Source organism: Carassius auratus, unplaced genomic scaffold (genome assembly GCF_003368295.1).
Source record: "Carassius auratus strain Wakin unplaced genomic scaffold, ASM336829v1 scaf_tig00215795, whole genome shotgun sequence".
Taxonomy (NCBI): domain Eukaryota; kingdom Metazoa; phylum Chordata; class Actinopteri; order Cypriniformes; family Cyprinidae; genus Carassius; species Carassius auratus.
In genome coordinates this window covers 97,564-104,357 of record NW_020528247.1, presented here as the reverse complement: position 1 = coordinate 104,357, position 6,794 = coordinate 97,564, and positions in this window count along the sequence as shown.

Here is a 6,794-nt window from a genome sequence, read left to right as displayed (position 1 = left end):
TTAGAATAGGGAACAATTCTATATATTGATATAACTGTCATACTTCACTTGGAGAGAAGGAACAAGAAGACCCAGGAGAATACTGAAATACACTCTGGAGGTCCTCCAGGATGGACACGGGAGGCCATGGCAGAGATGGAGACCCAGGAGGCCATGGCGGAACTGACTCCGAGGCCCCTATAGCTGGATCCCTATGTCTAACCCCCCCACCCCCCAAAAAAAACACTTGGGGGAACTTCGGGGGCTGAACATGGGGCCTAGTTCCCTCCCCGGTCATAACCCGGGATCGGCAGCCATCCCCTGGCATAACGGGCAATCGGGAGCAGGGATCTGGAACCCCTCTTGGGCTGACCTTGGGGGATCAGGAGCCCCTCCCTGGGCTTAACGAAGAATCATGAGCCCTCCCTGGGCTGAACTTGGGATCGAGAGCCCACCCTGGCATGAGAGAGAACTGTAGACCAAAAATTTCTTATTTTAATATTACTTATATTTATTTGTGAAGTTTTAGTGCATGAGTTAAAGTTTTACTGCATGAGTTAAAGTCTGCATGAATATGTAGGATCATATGACAAACACAGGGAGAGGAGCTAATTTTGACCGTACCAGAATGTGTACACGAAGGAACGTATGTACATGTAATGTGTTCCACTGATGCATAGGGTGGCATTTTCTTTCCACCAATGCATGTATGTATAAATATACCAACTGATGTAAGCATGAAGTATACATTCTATTTTAAACAAACAAACATGTTTCTGTACCTTGTAAGGAATTTGGTCAGCGGTATATAAGCTACGGTCACTGTAAAAGCCTCAGAGAAACTGAGAAACGGAGAAAAGAACATACAGCTGGCAAAGACAACAAGTTTCTCTCCTATGCCTGACGAGGCAACTGGTATTGTGATTGAATTGTAAGGGGACAAAGACTGATTTTAGATCAACATTTGGCGTCAAAGAACAGGATATCCATTTCAGACATTTGTCTCAATTATCACGATTCATAAGGTAAGACATTTTTCTTTTTCCTAAAAATAAATCTAAGTCTGCCTGATGACATATGTGATGTTGAGACGGTGGCTAAAACTGCTGAAAAGAACTGTGTAATTTTAAAATACCAGTTGTGTTGCCAATAAATGTGTCAGACATAGCTAAATTAAAGTTATTTAATTTGATGTAACTTATTGAGTCATTCTGATCGGTGGACCTCCAAGATATTTGAATGAAGCTGGGGTAAAAGTGGATCTTTTAGAGTAAAAGGCCATTTAGTCAAATTTTCAAGCGAATAAGCCGTAATGCAATTTAGCAAATTAGCTGTGATTAGAAGTGGTAGAATGTGGCGAGTCTGCTATAAGGGGCAGGTTAAACTCTCAAACCTGACTATTCACTAAAAAGCCGCACTTAGAAAAGTGTGGGAAAGTTATAAGTTGTAAGAATAGGAGCAGTTTAAAGTGGCGGGTCTGCGCTAAAGGTAGTGCTGTTTCGAGAACCCTAAAACGTTTAAACACGCTAAAGTAAAAGGTACCTTTATGAATTATAGTGGCTAGAATCGTGGGCCTTCTGATTTTGATAGTAAAGCTGTTCAATGTTTGGGAAAGAGACAGATCAGCTCAACTGAAAAGAAAAAAAATTGAATTATAAGAATATTTAGGATTTAACTTTGTTCTCTTTATCTTTCTTTGTTTTATTTTGCGTTGTCAGCTAGAGAAAGAGGAAGAGAGTAGAGGGCAGGACCCATCCCTTCAGCAACACACACACACACACACATACACAGAGTTAAATATATCCCTGCTGCTGAGAGCCTGAGACACAGATCCTCTGCAAAAATATCAGAGACTGGCTGCAACAGCAGAACCATATCTGCTTGGTACTTGGAAAAGAAGAACAAGAAGCAAGCAAAGTTTTTGAAGAAAGGACTGAATGTTGATGCTTCTTTGGATGAACAGTTTAAATGGTTCATCATCCAAAAAGACTCAGTCAAGTTGAAAGTGTAACACTAATGAGCTGATGGTATTTCCATCTGTTCCATATTAATGAATCCTGACTCTAACACATTCTGCACTCAAAGACCAGAACGTGAGTAAACAAGGACCTTCGTTTTACAACATAATTCACCATTTGGGGTGCCGTGAAGTCGGTAACATCTGCTGTGGGTGACAGTTATTACACCTATTGAGACTGTCCAGGGATACCCGTGAGCAGCCTCAAAGGAGAAACGAAACACATTCCACAACACACACACACACATAAGCACACACACACAAACAAACCTTTCTTAAAGTTCTTTACCTTCGTCATTTTATTAATAATATGTATTTTGAATATGTTTGTGCGTTGCATAAAATGGTTAATCCTTGTTATGCGAGGATTATAATTTTGCTGACTTGCAAATTGGAGATGTTTCTCCTCATTTTAAGGTTCTCAAATAGAGTCATGATTTTGTAACCCTACTCCTGACAAGGTCGTAAAAATTTTATGAGCTAACAAACAGGACAGGAAAGCTAACTCTTAAGCCCCTTTCACACTGCCATACCGGCAAATACAGGGGTAAAGTGTTCCTGCAATTGTTCCCTGGTCGCTAGATTTGGCACTTTCACACTGCCAGTGATGACCTGGTATATGTGCGTGCTTTCACACACAACCCTTGAAGATCCCGTAACAACATGTGACATCAGCGCGTGACGTGTAATGTACGAGTCGACAACGCTAGGCACGTTATACTTTCACTGAAGAAAGCAAACGATCTCGGTGTCAGCGCGGAAAGTGAGGAACTAACTGATCTCTGCTTTATTACAGTTTGCACATATGTTTTTGTCGCTAATGTTGATCTTTCTTCAAAACAGCCAGGAAAAGAGTCGAGCGATAACGTGCGTCATCACTTCGACACGGAATTAGATCTGGCTTTTGTTCACACAGCGCTCGTCCCGGGATCGATTACCGCAATGTTACTAGGTCCCCGACCCGGGTTCAATTCGGTAATCAATTCCGGGACGTGGTTGCTTTCACACAGAAGGCGACCCGGCAATGTTCTGGAAATATTGCGGGTCCGACGTGCAGTGTGAAAGGGGCTTTAGAAAGAGAATGGTAAAATATACTCAAATGTATTCTCAATGTATTAAGTATTGCTTTTTTGGTGCATTAGATGTTTCCCCATATAAATTGGAGTATCTGCAGTTTATATTGTGTGTTTAATCAAACTTTAAATGTGTGTAATTCTGCATTTGAATGTAACTTCATGTTTTGATCATTTCTATATGTTATTTTTTATATCTTTTTGGTCCCACTTTATATTAGGTGGCCTTAACTACTATGTACTTACATAAAAAAATAAGTACAATGTACTAATTGTGTTCATATTGTATTGTAAAACACTTTTGCTGCTACTGAGGGATAGGGGTAAGGTTAGGGAGAGGGTTGGAGGTATGGGTAAGTTTAAGGGTGGGTTAAGGTGTAAAGTATGGGTCAACAGTGTAATTCTAAATGTAATTACAGAAATTTAATACATATGTAATTACATGACTGTTTTTTTTTAAATATGAGTACAATGTAAAAACATGTATGTACACAATAAGTACATTGTACTAAATTATTAATTAAAATGTAATTACACAGTAGTTAAGGCCACTTAATATAAAGTGGGTCCACGAACTTGCTAGAATATCACTACTGAAATGCTATAAGTCAGAGTGGGTGTTTCCACAGAGACAAAGGAACTTTTTCCCACTTCAGATCGCGGACGTTCATTGGTTGTTCATGCGAACAGATGTGTGAACCATTTCAAGCCATAAGAGCTGACATAGGAAGTTCATCCCTCTCTCTTCTCTCCTGCTTCGACCCTCGTCGCTTCTGCTCGTCCCTCTGAGCGGCCTTGGGGCACTCTCCTATCGCCGTCCCTCTCAGCACGGAGGCTGAGAGGACAGCCGTTCTCATTCCGTTGTTTTTGTTTCTTTTCATTACTAAGTTTATTTGCCTATTCACCTCTCCACACGAGGAAGACGAATTCTGAAACACTGCTTTGTTGGACCTTTCAAATACCGTGCGATTCCGCAGCAGCACCACGAGAGAACCCACACGCTGGTCTCAAAAGACTACGCTCACGCACGCTGGAGACTTGCAAGTATCTTTTTCTAGGGAGATTTAAATGCTGCTTAAAGTTTGTCTATGATTTGAATCATTGTTGTCTTTCAAAGGTTACTGTCTGTGAGTTTGCATAACTGAGCTCATTCTGTGATCACGCTCTCTCTCTCACCTCCCTCTCACCCTTTCTCTCACATTCATTCTCTCTCTCTCCCTCTCCCTTATTTGGATTCCGTTATGTCTTGTACAAAGTTTACTGTCTGTATTGTCGTACGCATATTTACTCTGTGTGATTTGTAGTTTGATGTATTATTAGTTCAATTATTAAAAACCAATATATATTCATGATTGCCTCTGAACCGCTCATATTACGAGTCAATGAAGTGTCTGATCTTTAGCTACACGCTGTTTACTTTAAGCAACTAAATTCATCATAATGATAGGATAATGTTTTCATGGCCAGATAATATTTTTCCTGGAATTATAAGAAGTGATAACACTATTGAAAATTGATAGATTTTAAAGGGAATTTGAACAGAATCACTGTTTCACTGCTGATCACTGAGGCACCCTGCGAGGGTATAATTTTGGACATGATTCCTATAACAAGAATATGATACATTTGACAAATAACTGATGGTCAGAACTGTTTCAAGCAAATAGATTCAAACAGCGATGGACTGATATTCATTTTTAAGTCATTTTGAGTTCATTTTGGTCCATTTTATATCTAGAAAAGACAGTTTCTGTGTCATTCTCTGACGAAGATTTCTGTGGAGACCATAGGTTAAAAGGCCCCCCTTAGGAATTTCAGTCTGGTTCTGCTAGGTGGGGAAAGTGTTTAAGGATATTGTGTATAACTCTCATGGGTATACATTTGATGTCTGGCATTGCAACTCAATTATTTCTCTTCTACGAATTGAAACTGTCAATAATTGTTCTAGTGGTGTTAATGTCGAAAGCTGTTCTGTGAAAGAGTAAGCAAATAACAGGAAAAAAAAATTCCTGAGTAAGCTCTTCCTGTTGCCTTTCTGAGGAATTTGGCTCGTGTTTCAACCACAGTCCTGATCGACTCTTTCATTTGTCTGGTTCAGGTCTGATACGCTACAAAATTATAAAAAAAAAACTAAATTCTTCTAATTAATATTGTTTTCTTAAGATATTCTAATTGTTATTGTTGAATTATTAATCAGTAGGTTTTTAATGTTAATTTATTTTTTTCCCCTCATAGCTTTAACTTCCTCTTTTAGAGATGATACCTTTCTTCACAATAACCAGCACATTTTACATTTGAGAACATGTATCTGGTACAACTGTTTCTGGTAATCCAAATTTTCGGTACAATCTTGTATTCTGTTAATTTATAAATAAATAAAAATTCCAAAACGAAATTGTGAACTTGTGTCATCCCTTATAGGTGCTGTAAGGAACTTTTGTAAAAAAATATTTTTTTACATATTTATTAAACCTGTCATTATGTCCTGACAGTAGAATATGAGACAGATAATCTGTGAAAAAAATCAAGCTCCTCTGGCTCCTCCCAGTGGTCCTATTGCCATTTGCAGAAACTCCATCTCTCCCGGTAAAAAACAACCAATCAGAGCTGCGGTCCGTAACTTTGTTTGTGTTCAAAATGTAGAAAAATGTATATAATAAGCGAGTACACCATGAATCCATTTTCCAAACCGTGTTTTTGGCTTGTCCTGAATCACTAGGGTGCACTTATAATAAGTGTTTATATTCTGACTATTTTAGATTGCTTCGGGGATACCGCGGCGGAGTAACCCAGTACCTTTGTGATTCTTCATAGACATAAACAGAGAGAAGTAGTTCCGGCTATGATGTTCTTCCGCAAGACGCAAGCAGTTCTGTTTATTAACCGCTAGAGCATCAAAAGTTCCCTACCTCAGCTTTATTTAGCCACAGATTTTTCAAACTTCCTTCTTTATTTGTTTCATATATGTATCTTCCCTTTTCTTCCAATGCCCACAGCTCTTGCCATGTATGTCTTTTTAATTAACCCCTTTATTTAAGCTTTCCTAGAGGGACATACAATTATTCTTCAAAGGATTTTTGCCAACTCATCTTGAGTCAGATGTACAATTTTTAAGGCTTATGAGGCTTGATAAAATGTCAGAGCAAATAACAACTTATAAGGTTACTCCTCCCCAAAATGTGAATTTTGTCATTAATCACTTACCCCCATGTCGTTCCAAACCTGTAAAAGCTTTGTTTGTCTTCAGAACACAGTTTTATATATTTTGGATGAAAACCGTGAGGCTTGTGGCTTAATGGCTGTCAAGTAAATTACACCATTCACTGCCAAGTAATTTACACTGTCAAAGTCCAGATCATAGCGCCATTTTTTGGAGAATATGAGCTGAATGCAGGCAGCGTACACTCTTCTGTGTCAGCCACACCAAAGGTGAATTGTTTTGAATAGTTGAATCAAGTTTTTTTTTTCTTAGTGTACAAAAAGGATTCTTGTCGCTTCATAATGTTACAGTTGAACCACTAATTGCAAATGGACTATATACCGCATTCTATATACATAATGGCACATATGTGTTGTTAGATAAATAGTGATTCCTCTTTAGGTTCAGTAGATTGTAAGCAGTGTGCCTTAAAGGTACACCCCACGATTTTTTATTTATTTCCAACTCCCTCTAGAGTTAAACAGTTTAGTTTTACCATTTTCAAATCCATTCTGCCAATCTCTTG